The following is a 22,182-nucleotide window of genomic DNA, read 5'->3' as shown; positions in this document are numbered from 1 at the left end:
AAGGTGAAAGAGTGTATCACAGTCCTTGGAGGGAGTTGACAAGGGCCAACACAGCCCCATTGGAGCCATTTGACAAGGTGCCATAGTGCATCACAGTTCTTGGAGGGAGTTGACAAGGGCCAACACAGCTCCATTGGAGCCATCTGACAAGGTGAAAGAGTGTATCACAGTCCTTGGAGGGAGTTGACAAGGGCCAACACAGCCCCATTGGAGCTATTTGACAAGGTGAAAGAGTGTATCACAGTCCTTGGAGGGAGTTGACAAGGGCCAACACAGCCCCATTGGAGCCATTTGACAAGGTGCCATAGTGCATCACAGTTCTTGGAGGGAGTTGACAAGGGCCAACACAGCTCCATTGGAGCCATCTGACAAGGTGAAAGAGTGTATCACAGTCCTTGGAGGGAGTTGACAAGGGCCAACACAGCCTCATTGGAGCCATTTGACAAGGTGCCATAGTGCATCACAGTTCTTGGAGGGAGTTGACAAGGGCCAACACAGCTCCATTGGAGCCATCTGACAAGGTGAAAGAGTGTATCACAGTCCTTGGAGGGAGTTGACAAGGGCCAACACAGCCCCATTGGAGCCATTTGACAAGGTGCCATAGTGCATCACAGTCCTTGGAGGGAGTTGACAAGGTCCAACACAGCCCCATTGGAGCCATCTGACAAGGTGCCATAGTGCATCACAGTCCTTGGAAGGAGTTGACAAGGGCCAACACAGCCCCATTGGAGCAATTTGAAAAGGTGCCATAGTGCATCACAGTCCTTGGAGGGAGTTGACAATGCATGGTGTCATGCATCCTTCCCAGAAACAGACTATTCCTCAGCATGGACTGCTCTATACGCGCTAGAGCCTCTAGCGTCAACCATTAGTCACAACCTAAAATAAAGAAAATAACAAAAATTATTGTTAATTACAGAACATAATAAAAAGAGAGCAAAGAGACATTAATAATAAAGGAAATAAATTATTATAATTATTCTATATAGAAGATCTACACATTAAATATGTTCTTCAGACATAAACCATTAAAGGGACAGTTTACTCAAAAATGTTCTCCCCTTTAATTGGTTCACAATGATACACTTTACCTGCTTGAGTGTAATAAATTGTTTATAAGTATTTCCATTGTTCTTACATTGGCATTTGAAATAGTTTATTTAGCCTGTGGTATCCACACCTCCTTAAACCTTTTGGCCTCGAGGCCAAGCTGTGCAAAAACAGCAAGCAGAAGAAATTACACTCCCAGTGGGTTATAGAAGAGATACGGTACTAAAAAGTTAATTTTCTATTGTTCTATCCAAGTAGTGGTGATTGGTATATGGAGTTATATGAGATCAAATATGTTATAATGTGGATTTAGAATGATACTTACATCTGTGGCTGGGAAGGGCAATCCGACACCCAGGACAATGAAGGTTGGGACTGGGGGAAAGTCTGGCTGGGGATTGAAGGGGGGAGGGATGGGATTGGGCTGGGGATTGAAGGGGGAAGGGATGGGCTGCTGCTCTGGGGTAGCCCGTACAGCTGGGGAGTCAGGGGCCTGGTGAGTCGGGGGCTGGGCAGGTGGGGGAGCTGTACGGGCGAAAATATGGGGAGAGCGGCAAGGGGGGGCAAAGGGGCGTTTTTTTGGAGGGCCAGGACAGGAGGAATGAGAAGGGCCAGGAGTGGCTTCTACCTGGGGAGGGGTCTGGGGGAGGGGCGGGAAGCTGATGCCCAGAAGTTGAAGATCCATCTGAAATATATAATAAAAATATATTAACATCTCATACATCATGAAAGCAAATCAAGGCATTTCAACATGATTATGTTTTATGTATACTTAGAAGTGGTTTTGATTTATAAACAATGATGACATAAGGATATGGTCTGCATATAGGCACTCAGATGAATAGCAATGACTGTCTGTACAATCAGAAGATGATTATTGTGGTTTTGCATGGAATATGCATGTGACATCATGATGTCATTAATGACAAATCATACATAAATGACAGAAAATTAAAAACATATGTTCATGCTGCATGATATAGAAAGGGGGGCAGTAGTGTATTGTAAAAATAATGGAATAATAATTTTGAAAGGGACAAAGCTGTAGACTTTGTTTTTCTTCCAGAGAATGTTTTAAAACAATAATACATGTTCAATACATGATATATATATTTGACATACCATCAGTTTTCAAGGGAGCCACTTCCTCCTCCATTCCACATGTTACATCAATCTCTGTAAAACATAATATGTTGTGTACACATTAAAAACAAATATTCGAACATATGCTACTGTTGCTCAAGGATACACATCAATGTTGCATTAAAGATATACTGAACCAAAGTTAGGAATTACATCATTTTGATGGAGCATACAAATGACATTAGATTTGTTATTCTCGATGAGTAATAATTACATTTTAGTGTCTGTATTTTTACAAGTTTCTCAAAAGCTGAGTACATGGAACATTTAAGAGTTCTCATGTGTGTATCACTTGATGATTGTTGTCTAAATTTATACTAAAAAGAAACATATGCTATCCATGTTCTGAAGCACAAAGGTGTAGACTAAGAAGCTTTGAGATCTTAATCTTTCAAAATTTATAAAAAAAAATAGATATATAATCAGAGGAGTAAATTATATGTTTTTTTCAAATGTAATGCTTCATCAGAATCATGATCATAATATTTATCACAAATACACCTTGAATGACATATGAATGAGTCAATGGACTTACCCGAAGCCTGCAAAGGCAGGTCATCATTGGACCTAGATCCCTCTGGGCTCCCCACAACAACTACATCTATTAATGATATATATATATATATATATATATATATATATATATATATATATATTAGTGAACACAGTTTTGGCATCACTAAATCCCATCAGTATTGAATTTTCTAAATAATATACTTAGAAATGTGAAGAATAGAGCACTAATATGAACAATAAATGCATGAGTTAATCAAAGTGATTCTAAAGAAAATTATGTCTTTAACATATGTTTAATTTCTTACTATATTAGACAGACAATTCATCTCATATGATTCTATTGCCTATCTAAATATACCTATTGATCAATGTTTTTAAGATAATACACACAAACAACACTTTGAATAACAACTGGTGACAAATCGAGCCAAAGTCATGTGGCACATAGATCCATTTGTGCAATGTACAGTAATCATTTTTAGGACACAACCCATATTGATCACAATTCAAAACAGAAGTTATTAGTAAAAATATGTCATCATGGTGCTGTTAGAGTATGCTTATATCTATAAAGTAAGTCCAAGAGTGAATATGGGATTTAGATATCAATATTGTTTCATCAAAACAATGTAAGGATGAATGAATATATTGATTATTATAGGGACACTGACCACAATTTTTTAATGCATTGATTCAAATAGAACATGCAATTTTAAGCAAATTTAACATTTACTCCTATTATAAATTTGTCTGCGTTTTCTTGCTTGATTTATTTACAAAAAGAAGGCAGCTAAGCAATATTTTGGTTCTGAAAATATTGGTCTTTGAATGTATCCACCAATCAGCAAGAACAACCCAGGTTGTTCCCAAAAAAAGGACCTGCATCTAAACTTACATTCTTGCTTTTCAAATAAAGATACCAAGAGAATAATGAAAATATGATTATAGGAGTAAATGAGAAAGTTTATTAATATTGCATGCTCTATCTGAATGACAACAGAAAAAAATTGTGTTCATTGTCCCTTTAATATTAAAATATCTTTATTTGACAATGTCGCTGTTAATGAATTGTCGAGTCCATATGTTGATGTAATGAATGGGATGGAGCATGCAATTACAATCAAATATGCAATTTTAGGATATCATCAAGATTCTTTAATTATCCTTCTCTCTTAAAGGAACATGAAGCTCAAAATGTGTAATTGTCTTAATTTTTATTTTTCAAATCCAGCCTGTGATTTAAAAAACATTTCAAATAGACTTATTTTGTCTATTTTGCTTCATTGTGTTATATTTTTTTTTTAAAGGATCAACTATGTACTACTGTTATCTGAACACATGAGTTGAACCAATGAAAATAGGCAATTTTCTGCATCAAACAATCAGCCGCTTACTCCCAGTAATGCATTTCTGATCCTGAGCCTACCTAGATATGATTTTCGAATAAGGATAACAATAGACTGAAGCAATTTATATAATCAAATTTGAAATTTGTGGTAAATCACATGTGTCTAAATCCTAAAAGTGAAATGTTTGTTTTCATGTCCCTTTAATGATAAGTATAAACAACAAAACATATGAGATGTATATTTTTCTAATCTGCACATATGCAAAAATGTGTTAGTGTTGTCTAAATGTATCCAAAAAATGTCAAGCACTACACAGTGGCAGAATATAAAATAGCCATGAACCTAAGCTTACATTAAAATGAAGATATCGGGGGGTGCAGAGACATCTGCCTAGGAAATCAGACGTACATGTGCAGAGCTCCGGGCTCTTAACTATTATAAGTAATATTTATTAGCATCTAATGTAATCTCTCCTATATTAAAAGGGGTAATTTTCAAGCACAGCATTATCGGAGTCTTTGGAAACCCTCAGACGGCTATTTTTTAGCTTTGTATGCGATCTGGATGATAAGATACGATGGGGGCCTGGGATATATGGTGGCTAACAATGGAGCGGCTCCTGCAGGATCATTTTGACAGCTTGGAGAAGGTACTACACGAGTGCTGCGCTAACACAGGAGCAGGTGAGATCAAACCACTACAGCCAGTCGAAAGTCATGTTGCCCCGGCTCTGAATTCTACAGAACCTGCCGCTTATCAGATTAGCTGCGCTGCAGCGTTGAGCCACGAGGTCTTGTGCAGCCATACTGACTCCTTAAAGCATAGAGACACCCACACCCAATGCTGCGAGGAATGGCCCGATTACAATGTTGGAACTAGGAGCTACACTACTATGGATCTTGTCTACTGGTCGGATATTGATCCGACATGCTACACTGGAGTTCTGATCCTGCTGCCGGCCCTTCATTGCAACATACTGAGTGTATTTAGAATGGATTTAGAATGATACTTACATCTGTGGCTGGGAAGGGCAATCCGACACCCAGGACAATGAAGGTTGGGACTGGGGGAAAGTCTGGCTGGGGATTGAAGGGGGGAGGGATGGGATTGGGCTGGGGATTGAAGGGGGAAGGGATGGGCTGCCGCTCTGGGGTAGCCCGTACAGCTGGGGAGTCAGGGGCCTGGTGAGTCGGGGGCTGGGCAGGTGGGGGAGCTGTACGGGCGAAAATATGGGGAGAGCGGCAAGGGGGGGCAAAGGGGCATTTTTTGGAGGGCCAGGACAGGAGGAATGAGAAGGGCCAGGAGTGGCTTCTACCTGGGGAGGGGTCTGGGGGAGGGGCGGGAAGCTGATGCCCAGAAGTTGAAGGTCCATCTGAAATATATAATAAAAATATATTAACATCTCATACATCATGAAAGCAAATCAAGGCATTTCAACATGATTATGTTTTATGTATACTTAGAAGTGGTTTTGATTTATAAACAATGATAACATAAGGATATGGTCTGCATATAGGCACTCAGATGAATAGCAATGACTGTCTGTACAATCAGAAGATGATTATTGTGGTTTTGCATGGAATATGCATGTGACATCATGATGTCATTAATGACAAATCATACATAAATGACAGAAAATTAAAAACATATGTTCATGCTGCATGATATAGAAAGGGGGGCAGTAGTGTATTGTAAAAATAATGGAATAATAATTTTGAAAGGGACAAAGCTGTAGACTTTGTTTTTCTTCCAGAGAATGTTTTAAAACAATAATACATGTTCAATACATGTTATATATATTTGACATACCATCAGTTTTCAAGGGAGCCACTTCCTCCTCCATTCCACATGTTACATCAATCTCTGTAAAACATAATATGTTATGTACACATTAAAAACAAATATTCGAACATATGCTACTGTTGCTCAAGGATACACATCAATGTTGCATTAAAGATATACTGAACCAAAGTTAGGAATTACATCATTTTGATGGAGCATACAAATGACATTAGATTTGTTATTCTCGATGAGTAATAATTACATTTTAGTGTCTGTATTTTTACAAGTTTCTCAAAAGCTGAGTACATGGAACATTTAAGAGTTCTCATGTGTGTATCACTTGATGATTGTTGTCTAAATTTATACTAAAAAGAAACATATGCTATCCATGTTCTGAAGCACAAAGGTGTAGACTAAGAAGCTTTGAGATCTTAATCTTTCAAAATTTATAAAAAAAAAAATAGATATATAATCAGAGGAGTAAATTATATGTTTTTTTCAAATGTAATGCTTCATTAGAATCATGATAATAATATTTATCACAAATACACCTTGAATGACATATGAATGAGTCAATGGACTTACCCGAAGCCTGCAAAGGCAGGTCATCATTGGTGCTAGATCCCTCTGGGCTCCCCACAACAACTACATCTATTAATGATATATATATATATTTATTTATTTATTTATTTATTAGTGAACACAGTTTTGACATCACTAAATCCCATCAGTATTGAATTTTCTAAATAATATACTTAGAAATGTGAAGAATAGAGCACTAATATGAACAATAAATGCATGAGTTAATCAAAGTGATTCTAAAGAAAATTATGTCTTTAACATATGTTTAATTTCTTACTATATTAGACAGACAATTCATCTCATATGATTCTATTGCCTATCTAAATATACCTATTGATCAATGTTTTTAAGATAATACACACAAACAACACTTTGAATAACAACTGGTGACAAATTGAGCCAAAGTCATGTGGCACATAGATCAATTTGTGCAATGTACAGTAATCATTTTTAGGACACAACACATATTGATCACAATTTAAAACAGAAGTTATTAGTAAAAATATGTCATCATGGTGCTGTTAGAGTATGCTTATATCTATAAAGTAAGTCCAAGAGTGAATATGGGATTTAGATATCAATATTGTTTCATCAAAACAATGTAAGGATGAATGAATATATTGATTATTATAGGGACACTGACTACAATTTTTTAATGCATTGATTCAAATAGAACATGCAATTTTAAGCAAATTTAACATTTACTCCTATTATAAATTTGTCTGCATTTTCTTGCTTGATTTATTTAAAAAAAGAAGGCAGCTAAGCAATATTTTGGTTCTGAAAATATTGGTCTTTGAATGTATCCACCAATCAGCAAGAACAACCCAGGTTGTTCCCAAAAAAAGGACCTGCATCTAAACTTACATTCTTGCTTTTCAAATAAAGATACCAAAAGAATAATGAAAATATGATTTTAGGAGTAAATGAGAAAGTATATTTATATTGCATGCTCTATCTGAATGACAACAGAAAAAATTTGTGTTCATTGTCCCTTTAATATTAAAATATCTTTATTTGACAATGTCGCTGTTAATGAATTGTCGAGTCCATATGTTGATGTAATGAATGGGATGGAGCATGCAATTACAATCAAATATGTAATTTTAGGATATCATCAAGATTCTTTAATTATCCTTCTCTCTTAAAGGAACATGAAGCTCAAAATGTGTAATTGTCTTAATTTTTATTTTTCAAATCCAGCCTGTGATTTAAAAAACATTTCAAATAGACTTATTTTGTCTATTTTGCTTCATTGTGTTATATTTTTTTTTTTAAAGGATCAACTATGTACTACTGTTATCTGAACACATGAGTTGAACCAATGAAAATAGGCAATTTTCTGCATCAAACAATCAGCCGCTTACTCCCAGTAATGCATTTCTGATCCTGAGCCTACCTAGATATGATTTTCGAATAAGGATAACAATAGACTGAAGCAATTTATATAATCAAATTTGAAATTTGTGGTAAATCACATGTGTCTAAATCCTAAAAGTGAAATGTTTGTTTTCATGTCCCTTTAATGATAAGTATAAGCAACAAAACATATGAGATGTATATTTTTCTAATCTGCACATATGCAAAAATGTGTTAGTGTTGTCTAAATGTATCCAAAAAATGTCAAGCACTACACAGGGGCAGAATATAAAATGGCCATGAACCTAAGCTTACATTAAAATGAAGATATCGGGGGGCGCAGAGACATCTGCCTAGGAAATCAGACGTACATGTGCAGAGCTCCGGGCTCTTAACTATTATAAGTAATATTTATTAGCATCTAATGTAATCTCTCCTATATTAAAAGGGGTAATTTTCAAGCACAGCATTATCGGAGTCTTTGGAAACCCTCAGACGGCTATTTTTTAGCTTTGTATGCGATCTGGATGATAAGATACGATGGGGGCCTGGGATACATGGTGGCTAACAATGGAGCGGCTCCTGCAGGATCATTTTGACAGCTTGGAGAAGGTACTACACGAGTGCTGCGCTAACACAGGAGCAGGTGAGATCAAACCACTACAGCCAGTCGAAAGTCATGTTGCCCCGGCTCTGAATTCTACAGAACCTGCCGCTTATCAGATTAGCTGCACTGCAGCGTTGAGCCACGAGGTCTTGTGCAGCCATACTGACTCCTTAAAGCATAGAGACACCCACACCCAATGCCGCGAGGACTGGCCCGATTACAATGTTGGAACTAGGAGCTACACTACTATGGATCTTGTCTACTGGTCAGATATTGATCTGACATGCTACACTGGAGTTCTGATCCTGCTGCCGGCCCTTCATTGCAACATACTGAGTGTAGCTTCCGTGGGCGGCAGCCATCTTTGGGTCTCTCCCCCTCAGCTGTGTGATGGCGATATTGGGCGAGCTCGGCCAGCGACTTATACACAGGCTGGGATTGCCTTGAGTTTGAGATGCAGCACTCTGCTTAGAATGGGAGTTGGCTAAACTATTGTCAGGTTGCTGGAACTGAACGCCCGGAGTTGGTAATGTGCATGTTACATGTGGTCAACACAATTCTCCCTTTATAACTGAGCAACAGGTTTTTTCCTACTATTGTGACTGCCTCTGGACCGCTACCTATTCACTTTCAGTGCCACTTGGATAGACTTTGGGAGAGTATGTGTGTGCCTATTTGTACCTCTTCATAACAGTGCCCATACAGCTCTTTATGCCATTTTTTTTGCTTTGTTGTTCTTTGTTCACCTGACACGAGTTATAGGTTTTTTTGTTTTTTTCACATATGATATCTATATGCCATGTGTGTTTTCCTAGTGCATCCTTCCTGTTGTTAATGTACTAAGGTGCTCAGAGATGCTATAACCTTTGTTGAACTTCTGTGACATAAAATCAGCATTGTTGCAGGAGGGTAATGCTCTCACTACAGTTTCACATATGTTTACATGTTGGCTGAGCCTGTTATTTGTTTTTGTTTTTCATTTTCTCGTAGCTTGGCACCCCTACTCACTGCATAAGGTTCATTATTTTGGCTACAACATATTGAGTCTGACTTAGAGGCACAATCCCACAGTGTTATACACTGGATCCTATGGAACACTCCTGCAGAATATAGATATAAATATACATATATAAATGCTGGTAGGTTCTTTAGTGTTTCAGTGGTCAGAGCCAAGATCCAGAGCATATTTCACCTTTAGTAGATATAACCCAGAGGCAGACAATTATCAGGCTTTACCCACTTACAAAATTTAGTTTGTTTGTTTTAGGTCAGATGTCTTGTCTAACTTGCTAAACTACAGACCGTGGTTTATTTATCCTGTGTTATGTAATATCTGGCTCAATCTCTACGCTTTCTGTGTAATGGCAGTGTTATATATCACATTTTGTCTATTGATGTCCAAGCTTGCTAAACAAGATATTGATTGCTAGTGCTTCTCTTAGGGGACGCCTCCACAGTTTCGCATAAAATGTGTTTTACTATATTTTTCATAACCCAGTTGACCACTAAGCAATTCTTTGGATCTGCTTGCCTGTTATACATACCTATTACTTTTCTTACAGAAGGCATGTCTTATCTCTATACTCCATACTCATAAGCTTGATTATGGTCATTGGTTGCATTGTACATGTCAGCCTAAATTTTATGTTAGAGGGTCTCTAGAAGTCTCTACAATATATACTAGTTGGACGTATCACAATCCACGTTATAAGTTTGGATTTAATCTTGGCCCTTATGGTAGTTGCTTAAGCATCTACATGTAATATCTCACATTCATAGACAGCCTTAATAAAGGACCGTTAAGGTAGACACACTAGAGACGTAGAACAATATATCATTAGGATCTATCTAACTTATAATTTAATTGGTTTACCTGCTGATGGGCATAGGGCCCGTGCCCAGGTGCAGGATTTAATTATACAATATTGTCTTCTACATGCTAACACCGAAGGTCCAATTATTTAATATTCAATAATGTCTACTTTATTTGGTCTCATTGGAATGTACCAGTTGTGGCAATTTATGCCTCTTTATAGCTCGACCTATATGTTTTATATCACTTAAAGCTGGGCGTGAGAGTGTGTGAAATTATAATGTTTATAATCCTTAAGGCCTTTTGTCCCCATAGTTATTTTGCATATAATTTCCCTGCCAGTAGATAAAATCAGCTCACTCTTATCCTTCTATGGTTAACCAACATGTTCATGTGACTATATATATGATGATATTGCCCAGTGCTACTAAAGCTTATCTACTTAGTTTTTGCTGCCTCCTACATCTATTTAAGTAACTCCTCCCTGACACACAATGAGCCTTTTGGTTCCTAGGCTACATATCTTTCGTATAATAATTCACTTTATCACCTCCCTCCCCCCCCACCTTACTATATAGTATTCTATTTTTTTATGATTAGACCAGATACTTAATTCGCGGTTCCCTTGTGAATAACCGCAATTACCAGTAATATGCTCTATATGGAAACACCCAGTTATATAAACGACTATGTTCTCTATCTTTAACATTGTCACTCTCTCAGCAATATAGAGTTATACTAACCATTTTATTGAGAGAAAAGAGAGCAAACAAACACTCTTTGATGTTATATCATATCTGTTTTTATCCTTTACCACTCTTCTCCTATTTCCCTTATATAATGTAAGTTGTGATGTTGTTTTTTCTTTTTATATATCACTTCCTCCTGTATTTGTATGTCCTTTTATTATAAACCTCAATAAAAATTATTTAAACAAAAAAAAATGAAGATATCAAGAATAGAAGGAATATCTTCAAATACTCATAATTTTAGATTTTTATTACAATGTAATCCCAACTTTGATTTGTGATTCTTATTTTAAAATAACAAGAAAAGAGAATTAGAGTATACATATAAATATCGATCAATGTGAATGTATTATGTAATGTTATGTCCCGTTTTGTAAGACAAAGGTAAATTAAAATGAGACATACCATGCTGTGACGAACCCTGGCTTGAGGTTTCCAGCACCAACATCCAGATCTGTAAAATATTCAATGAGGATTGTATATCATTAATACAAATCAGGCCATGGAGACAAACAATCTGATTTTTAAATTCTAATTGACAAAGTACAAATCTATTTGTATTCACATGAGTTCATTATTTCCTCAATTAATGTCTAAATAAATAGATCCTGTATTCTTATTTTCAATCTTTTATGTTGTTGAATGTAGCTTTAATTCATTTTGTGTCTTCTTGCATTCTCGTCAATTGATAAAGATAGTTCATTTTTTATTTTGATCTTGCTAGTATAGCTTTTATAATGTAGAAGATTGTAAATAAGGATACTGTATTCTTCCCATATATACTAATTAAGATATACATTTGACCAACATGTCTAAAGCGATGCCAGTTACAGCAAACACATGTTCACGTATGTGCGCAATTCTATCTTTCGTGATCATTGTGCAATGATTCAAAGCGCAATTGCGCATCCGTGATTTGACCAACATGTCTAAAGCGATGCCAGTTACAGCAAACACATGTTCACGTGTGTGCGCAATTCTATCTTTTGGGATCATTGCGCAATGATTCAAAGCGGAATTGCGCATCTGTGATTTGACCAACATGTCTAAAGCGATGCCAGTTACAGCAAACACGTGTTCACATATGTACGCAATTCTATCTTTCATGATCATTGCGCAATGATTCAAAGCGGAATTGCACATCCGTTATTTGACCAACATGTCTAAAGCTATGCCAGTTACAGCAAACACATGTTCACGTGTGTGCGCAAATCTATCTTTCTTTCATGTAATTAGCAAGAGTCCATGAGCTAGTGACGTATGGGATATACATTCCTACCAGGAGGGGCAAAGTTTCCCAAACCTCAAAATGCCTATAAATACACCCCTCACCACACCCACAATTCAGTTTTACAAACTTTGCCTCCTATGGAGGTGGTGAAGTAAGTTTGTGCTAGATTCTACGTTGATATGCGCTCCGCAGCAAGTTGGAGCCCGGTTTTCCTCTCAGCGTGCAGTGAATGTCAGAGGGATGTGAGGAGAGTATTGCCTATTTTGAATGCAGTGATCTCCTTCTACGGGGTCTATTTCATGAGGTAATGAGTAAGGCTGTAAGCTGAAACGCGTATACCTGTTTCTTTAAGCTAGTCCTATTGATTTTTGTCAGTATTTACCCCGGGGTGTGTTATCCCCTCTCACGATTTTGTTCTGTTTGACAAACGTGTTGTTTTGCTTTTCTTCACTTTGAGCGCCATGGCGCTATATTTGGCATTTGTAAATAAATGTTATGTGCATTGAAACCGCTGCTTGTGCTCCTTTTTTCATTCCTTGTTCGCATTTGACCGGCCCATAGTGTAGCACAGCAGCAAGGTATTGCACTAATTCAACCTGACCGCATTATCACGCCCTTCACCTGGGATACAAACGGAAGGAGGAGCTACCCACCGCAGCCGTTAGAGTTCACTCAGGTTTACCGCAGGAGCTGGATACCGATTGAATTACTTGTCCAATACATAATAAGGAGGACTGATATTCTACCACAATGGACTGTCGCTCAGGATCCAGCAGCACACAGGTATGAGTTGTGGACTCTTGGCATATATATATTCATTATATTCACTAGACATCTAGTGTGTTTGCATTTTTATATTTGTGCATCCAGCGGAGGCATATGAACCTCACCGGTCTAAGTTTGAGGTAGGGAATACTCACTGGACCTGGTCATTCAATCCTGTAAATTTCCAAACATTACACACATTGTGATTTTGGGAGCTAGCTGACTAACACACTGCTCTCAAGTGGATTGATACACTTCACCGTGGTTACTCTCTATCTAAGTGACTTTTCCCTTGTTTTTCTGCTCTATTTCATAGGTTCTCTGTTATCGGTCGTAGAGATTCATCTCTTACCTCCCTTTTCAGATCGACGATATACTCTTATTTATATACCATTACTTCTGCTGATTTTCGTTTCAGTACTGGTTTGGCTTTCTACAAACATGTAGATGAGTGTCCTGGGGTAAGTAAATCTTATTTTCTGTGACACTCTAAGCTATGGTTGGGCACTTTGTTCATAAAGTTCTAAATATATGTATTCAAACATTTATTTGCCTTGACTCAGGATGTTCAACATTCCTTATTTTCAGACAGTCAGTTTCATATTTGGGATAATGCATTTGAATCATTCATTTTTTCTTACCTTAAAATTTGACTCTTTTTTCCCTGTGGGCTGTTAGGCTCGCGGGGGCTGAAAATGCTTCATTTTATTGCGTCATTCTTGGCGCGGACTTTTTTGGCGCAAAAAATCTTTTCTGTTTCCGGCGTCATACGTGTCGCCGGAAGTTGCGTCATTTTTTACGTCCTTTTGCGCCAAAAATGTCGGCGTTCCGGATGTGGCGTCATTTTTGGCGCCAAAAAGCATTTAGGCGCCAAATAATGTGGGCGTCTTATTTGGCGCTAAAAAATATGGGCGTCGCTTTTGTCTCCACATTATTTAAGTCTCATTTTTTATTTGCTTCTGGTTACTAGAAGCTTGTTTATTGGCATTTTTTCCCATTCCTGAAACTGTCATTTAAGGAATTTGATCAATTTTGCTTTATATGTTGTTTTTTCTCTTACATATTGCAAGATGTCTCACGTTGCATCCGAGTCAGAAGATACTTCAGGAAAATCGCTGTCTAGTGCTGGAACTACCAAAGCTAAGTGTATCTGCTGTAAACTTTTGGTAGCTATTCCTCCGGCTGTTGTTTGTATTAATTGTCATGACAAACTTGTTAATGCAGATAATATTTCCTTTAGTAATGTACCATTGCCTGTTGCAGTTCCTTCAACATCTAAGGTGCAGAATGTTCCTGATAACATAAGAGATTTTGTTTCTGAATCCATCAAGAAGGCTATGTCTGTTATTTCTCCTTCTAGTAAACATAAAAAATCTTTTAAAACTTCTCTCTCCACAGATGAATTTTTAAATGAACATCATCATTCTGATTCTGATGACTCTTCTGGTTCAGAGGATTCTGTCTCAGAGATTGATGCTGATAAATCTTCATATTTATATAAAATGGAATTTATTCGTTCTTTACTTAAAGAAGTACTAATTGCTTTAGAAATAGAGGATTCTGGTCCTCTTGATACTAATTCTAAACGTTTAGATAAGGTCTTTAAATCTCCTGTGGTTATTCCAGAAGTATTTCCTGTTCCTAATGCTATTTCTGAAGTAATTTCCAGAGAATGGGATAAATTGGGTAATTCATTTACTCCTTCTAAACGTTTTAAGCAATTATATCCTGTGCCGTCTGACAGATTAGAATTTTGGGACAAAATCCCTAGAGTTGATGGGGCTATTTCTACCCTTGCTAAACGTACTACTATTCCTACGTCAGATGGTACTTCGTTTAAGGATCCTTTAGATAGGAAAATTGAATCCTTTCTAAGAAAAGCTTATCTGTGTTCAGGTAATCTTCTTAGACCTGCTATATCATTGGCTGATGTTGCTGCAGCTTCAACTTTTTGGTTGGAAACTTTAGCGCAACAAGTAACAGATCATGATTCTCATAATATTATTCTTCTTCAACATGCTAATAATTTTATCTGTGATGCCATTTTTGATATTATCAGAGTTGATGTCAGGTTTATGTCTCTAGCTATTTTAGCTAGAAGAGCTTTATGGCTTAAAACTTGGAATGCTGATATGGCTTCTAAATCAACTCTACTTTCCATTTCTTTCCAGGGTAACAAATTATTTGGTTCTCAGTTGGATTCTATTATCTCAACTGTTACCGGTGGGAAAGGAACTTTTTTACCACAGGATAGAAAATCTAAGGGTAAAAACAGGGCTAATAATCGTTTTCGTTCCTTTCGTTTCAATAAAGAACAAAAGCCTGATCCTTCATCCTCAGGAGCAGTTTCAGTTTGGAAACCATCTCCAGTCTGGAATAAATCCAAGCCTTCTAGAAAGGCAAAGCCAGCTTCTAAGTCCACATGAAGGTGCGGCCCTCATTCCAGCTCAGCTGGTAGGGGGCAGGTTACGTTTTTTCAAAGAAATTTGGATCAATTCTGTTCACAATCTTTGGATTCAGAACATTGTTTCAGAAGGGTACAGAATTGGTTTCAAGATGAGACCTCCTGCAAAGAGATTTTTTTTCTTTCCCGTGTCCCAGTAAATCCAGTGAAAGCTCAAGCATTTCTGAATTGTGTTTCAGATCTAGAGTTGGCTGGAGTAATTATGCCAGTTCCAGTTCTGGAACAGGGGATGGGGTTTTATTCAAATGTCTTCATTGTACCAAAGAAGGAGAATTCCTTCAGACCAGTTCTGGATCTAAAAATATTGAATCGTTATGTAAGGATACCAACGTTCAAAATGGTAACTGTAAGGACTATCTTGCCTTTTGTTCAGCAAGGGCATTATATGTCCACAATAGATTTACAGGATGCATATCTGCATATTCCGATTCATCCAGATCATTATCAGTTCCTGAGATTCTCTTTCCTGGACAAGCATTACCAGTTTGTGGCTCTGCCGTTTGGCCTAGCTACAGCTCCAAGAATTTTTACAAAGGTTCTCGGTGCCCTTCTGTCTGTAATCAGAGAACAGGGTATTGTGGTATTTCCTTATTTGGACGATATCTTGGTACTTGCTCAGTCTTTACATTTAGCAGAATCTCATACGAATCGACTTGTGTTGTTTCTTCAAGATCATGGTTGGAGGATCAATTCACCAAAAAGTTCATTGATTCCTCAGACAAGGGTAACCTTTCTGGGTTTCCAGATAGATTCAGTGTCCATGACTCTGTCTTTAACAGACAAGAGACGTCTAAAATTGATTTCAGCTTGTCGAAACCTTCAGTCACAATCATTCCCTTCGGTAGCCTTATGCATGGAAATTCTAGGTCTTATGACTGCTGCATCGGACGCGATCCCCTTTGCTCGTTTTCACATGCGACCTCTTCAGCTCTGTATGCTGAATCAATGGTGCAAGGATTACACAAAGATATCTCAATTAATTTCTTTAAAACCGATTGTACGACACTCTCTAACGTGGTGGACAGATCACCATCGTTTAATTCAGGGGGCTTCTTTTGTGCTTCCGACCTGGACTGTAATTTCAACAGATGCAAGTCTCACAGGTTGGGGAGCTGTGTGGGGATCTCTGACGGCACAAGGAGTTTGGGAATCTCAGGAGGTGAGATTACCGATCAATATTTTGGAACTCCGTGCAATTTTCAGAACTCTTCAGTCTTGGCCTCTTCTGAAGAGAGAATCGTTCATTTGTTTTCAGACAGACAATGTCACAACTGTGGCATACATCAATCATCAAGGAGGGACTCACAGTCCTCTGGCTATGAAAGAAGTATCTCGAATTTTGGTTTGGGCGGAATCCAGCTCCTGTCTAATCTCTGCGGTTCATATCCCAGGTATAGACAATTGGGAAGCGGATTATCTCAGTCGCCAAACGTTGCATCCGGGCGAATGGTCTCTTCACCCAGAGGTATTTCTTCAGATTGTTCAAATGTGGGAGCTTCCAGAAATAGATCTGATGGCGTCTCATCTAAACAAGAAACTTCCCAGGTATCTGTCCAGATCCCGGGATCCTCAGGCGGAAGCAGTGGATGCATTATCACTTCCTTGGAAGTATCATCCTGCCTATATCTTTCCGCCTCTAGTTCTTCTTCCAAGAGTAATCTCCAAAATTCTGAAGGAATGCTAGTTTGTTCTGCTGGTAGCTCCGGCATGGCCTCACAGGTTTTGGTATGCGGATCTTGTCCGGATGGCCTCTTGCCATCCGTGGACTCTTCCGCTACGACCAGACCTTCTGTCGCAAGGTCCTTTTTTCCATCAGGATCTCAAATCCTTAAATTTAAAGGTATGGAGATTGAACGCTTGATTCTTGGTCAAAGAGGTTTCTCTGACTCTGTGATTAATACTATGTTACAGGCTCGTAAATCTGTATCCAGAGAGATATATTATAGAGTCTGGAAGACTTATATTTCTTGGTGTATTTCTCATCTTTTTTCTTGGCATTCTTTTAGAATTCCGAGAATTTTACAGTTTTTTCAGGATGGTTTAGATAAAGGTTTATCCGCAAGTTCTTTGAAAGGACAAATCTCTGCTCTTTCTGTTCTTTTTCACAGAAAGATTGCTAATCTTCCTGATATTCATTGTTTTGTACAAGCTTTGGTTCGTATAAAACCTGTCATTAAGTCAATTTCTCCTCCTTGGAGTTTGAATTTGGTTCTGGGGGCTCTTCAAGCTCCTCCGTTTGAACCTATGCATTCATTGGACATTAAATTACTTTCTTGGAAAGTTTTGTTCCTTTTGGCAATCTCTTCTGCCAGAAGAGTCTCTGAATTATCTGCTCTTTCTTGTGAGTCTCCTTTTCTGATTTTTCATCAGGATAAGGCGGTGTTGCGAACTTCTTTTGAATTTTTACCTAAAGTTGTGAATTCCAACAACATTAGTAGAGAAATTGTGGTTCCTTCATTATGTCCTAATCCTAAGAATTCTAAGGAGAAATCGTTGCATTCTTTGGATGTTGTTAGTAGCTTCAACATAATATTTCAAAGCTCTAAGTCTTTCCGAAAGACTTCCAGTTTATTTGTTATCTTTTCCGGTTCTAGAAAAGGCCAGAAAGCTTCTGCCATTTCTTTGGCATCTTGGTTGAAATCTTTAATTCATCTTGCCTATGTTGAGTCGGGTAAAACTCCGCCTCAAAGGATTACAGCTCATTCTACTAGGTCAGTTTCTACTTCCTGGGCGTTTAGGAATGAAGCTTCGATTGATCAGATTTGCAAAGCAGCAACTTGGTCCTCTTTGCATACTTTTACTAAATTCTACCATTTTGATGTATTTTCTTCTTCTGAAGCAGTTTTTGGTAGAAAAGTACTTCAGGCAGCGGTTTCAGTTTGAATCTTCTGCTTATGTTTTTCATTAAACTTTATTTTGGGTGTGGATTATTTTCAGCAGGAATTGGCTGTCTTTATTTTATCCCTCCCTCTCTAGTGACTCTTGCGTGGAAAGATCCACATCTTGGGTAATCATTATCCCATACGTCACTAGCTCATGGACTCTTGCTAATTACATGAAAGAAAACATAATTTATGTAAGAACTTACCTGATAAATTCATTTCTTTCATATTAGCAAGAGTCCATGAGGCCCGCCCTTTTTTGTGGTGGTTATGATTTTTGTATAAAGCACAATTATTCCAATTCCTTATTTTATATGCTTTCGCACTTTTTTCTTATCACCCCACTTCTTGGCTATTCGTTAAACTGAATTGTGGGTGTGGTGAGGGGTGTATTTATAGGCATTTTGAGGTTTGGGAAACTTTGCCCCTCCTGGTAGGAATGTATATCCCATACGTCACTAGCTCATGGACTCTTGCTAATATGAAAGAAATGAATTTATCAGGTAAGTTCTTACATAAATTATGTTTTCATGATCAATGCGCCCTGATTCAAAGCGGAATTGCGCATCTGTGATTTGACCTACATGTCTAAAGCAATGCTAGTTACAGCAAACACATGTTCACGCGTGTGCACAATTCTATCTTTCATGATCATTGCGCAATGATTCAAAGCGGAATTGCGCATCCGTGATTCAGAATTGATTTGGATATAGTAGATGTGATGAGTATCATTTATAAAGAATTCAAATATATTTGCAATTGTGTGTATTACGAGATTCAAATCGTACAGGGAGTGCAGAATTATTAGGCAAGTTGTATTTTTGAGGATTAATTTTATTATTGAACAACAACCATGTTCTCAATGAACCCAAAAAACTCATTAATATCAAAGCTGAATAGTTTTGGAAGTAGTTTTTAGTTTGTTTTTAGTTATAGCTATTTTAGGGGGATATCTGTGTGTGCAGGTGACTATTACTGTGCATAATTATTAGGCAACTTAACAAAAAACAAATATATACCCATTTCAATTATTTATTTTTACCAGTGAAACCAATATAACATCTCAACATTCACAAATATACATTTCTGACATTCAAAAACAAAACAAAAACAAATCAGTGACCAATATAGCCACCTTTCTTTGCAAGGACACTCAAAAGCCTGCCATCCATGGATTCTGTCAGTGTTTTGATCTGTTCACCATCAACATTGCGTGCAGCAGCAACCATAGCCTCCCAGACACTGTTCAGAGAGGTGTACTGTTTTCCCTCCTTGTAAATCTCACATTTGATGATGGACCACAGGTTCTCAATGGGGTTCAGATCAGGTGAACAAGGAGGCCATGTCATTAGATTTTCTTCTTTTATACCCTTTCTTGCCAGCCACGCTGTGGAGTACTTGGACGCGTGTGATGGAGCATTGTCCTGCATGAAAATCATGTTTTTCTTGAAGGATGCAGACTTCTTCCTGTACCACTGCTTGAAGAAGGTGTCTTCCAGAAACTGGCAGTAGGACTGGGAGTTGAGCTTGACTCCATCCTCAACCTGAAAAGGCCCCACAAGCTCATCTTTGATGATACCAGCCCAAACCAGTACTCCACCTCCACCTTGCTGGTGTCTGAGTCGGACTGGAGCTCTCTGCCCTTTACCAATCCAGCCATGGGCCCATCCATCTGGCCCGTCAAGACTCACTCTCATTTCATCAGTCCATAAAACCTTAGAAAAATCAGTCTTGAGATATTTCTTGGCCCAGTCTTGACGTTTCAGCTTGTGTGTCTTGTTCAGTGGTGGTCGTCTTTCAGCCTTTCTTACCTTGGCCATGTCTGAGTATTGCACACCTTGTGCTTTTGGGCACTCCAGTGATGTTGCAGCTCTGAAATATGGCCAAACTGGTGGCAAGTGGCATCTTGGCAGCTGCACGCTTGACTTTTCTCAGTTCATGGGCAGTTATTTTGCGCCTTGGTTTTTCCACACGCTTCTTGCGACCCTGTTGACTATTTTGAATGAAACGTTTGATTGTTCGATGATCACGCTTCAGAAGCTTTGCAATTTTAAGAGTGCTGCATCCCTCTGCAAGATATCTCACTATTTTTGACTTTTTTGAGCCTGTCAAGTCCTTCTTTTGACCCATTTTGCCAAAGGAAAGGAAGTTGCCTAATAATTATGCACACCTGATATAGGGTGTTGATGTCATTAGACCACACCCCTTCTCATTACAGAGATGCACATCACCTAATATGCTTAATTGGTAGTAGGCTTTCGAGCCTATACCGCTTGGAGTAAGACAACATGCATAAAGAGGATGATGTGGTCAAAATACTCATTTGCCTAATAATTCTGCACTCCCTGTATATTTGTTAATATTGAATGATAAAAATGAATATTTTTAACTGGGATATGATTCGATAGTCAATGTATGAAATGGCGGATGATAGGGATTTCACGGATGCGCAATTCCATTTTCGCTCTGTGACGCATATTCTGGAGAGCACAAGAAACATCACTCCTATTTCATGTGTGACAAATCTTAATTCAGATATCTAAACATCATATGTAGCGTGTGTTTTGAGATCTATAAAGGTTGAATATATGGCTATATACACATTTCTTAAAAGTCTACTCAAATATTAATATATTATATGAAGTTGGATATTTACCTGGTTCAGATTCTCTATCCTCTTCTCCCAGGCCACCGGACGGAGAAGCAGCTGCACTGGCCTCCGGGTCAGGACTTTCAGATCCAACAGCTGGGAGGGAAGAAGAAGAAGCCGAGGAGCGAGATGATCAAAATCTGCTGAGAACCCAGAGATTGAGGAGGTCACATAAAGTCACCTCATAAGTGAGTAGGTACAGTTTCTGTGGGGGTGGAACTTTCCTACCATCCCTCCGACGGGCTTTTACCCACTCCCTTATGAGGTTGACTTTTTTGCTGAGACGCAACCTCATATCCCCGTACCTCTGCATGATTTGATTTGTGGTCCTCTGGACGCCACACACCAAATTAACATCATTGGTGATAGACACCCAGAGGGCCTTCTTAATGCTCTGCTTCGTCGACCTCTTCTTGTTCCCAAACAGCTGCGGATAGAAGTCCTCGACGGCGTTGACCAGTGCTGCACTCTCCACCTTGGTGAACCTGGGAAACGTCATGCCTGCTAGTCCACAAAAAAATATATACTGTATATATATATATATATATAAATATATATATATATATATATATATATATATATCACTGCCAGCAGGCATTAGAGAACTGACAAAAATGGCAACGTGTAATGGACTTTTATATGGTGAAGTAAACATGAGATGCACCATGGGACATGGTATCTGTACATCTGATTGGATAAAATATTGAAATTTTGTTATCAGGTCTGTGAGACCATAATGACTCAAGTTATATTTGTGTGATTGTGTGATTGGTTGTTCCTTAATGTTTCATATCTTAGTAACTTCCATACACATACCTCCTAAGGGTGCTGTTACTACATTTTTCATGTCGACTTATTTGTAACTCATGGGACTGTTATGCGGATATGTGTGACGCAGATGTAATATATGTGATCCATTAAATATTAATATATTAATTCTACATTTTTATTTTGTGAAATATAATCCAGTCACATTAGTAAATGTTTTACACATTTCGATGTTTATCAGGTCCTTTAATACAAATTATTTTTATTAATACAAATTGAACATTGTATGTATTTATTGTTTATTAAATACATTTCGTGACTTATTGTGAAGTATTGACATTGCTCTATTAAATGTATTTATAATGCACATCGAATGTGTGCTATTGCGTGACATTAGAATCTAATTTTTAAAGTTGCAAATCTCGTGTTGCAAGATACGTTTCCCACGCGAGATTTCTGAAATGCGTAATTT

The sequence above is a fragment of the Bombina bombina genome, chromosome 6 (assembly GCF_027579735.1).
Source record: "Bombina bombina isolate aBomBom1 chromosome 6, aBomBom1.pri, whole genome shotgun sequence".
Classification (NCBI taxonomy): Eukaryota; Metazoa; Chordata; class Amphibia; order Anura; family Bombinatoridae; genus Bombina; species Bombina bombina.
This window is presented reverse-complemented; position numbering follows the sequence as displayed.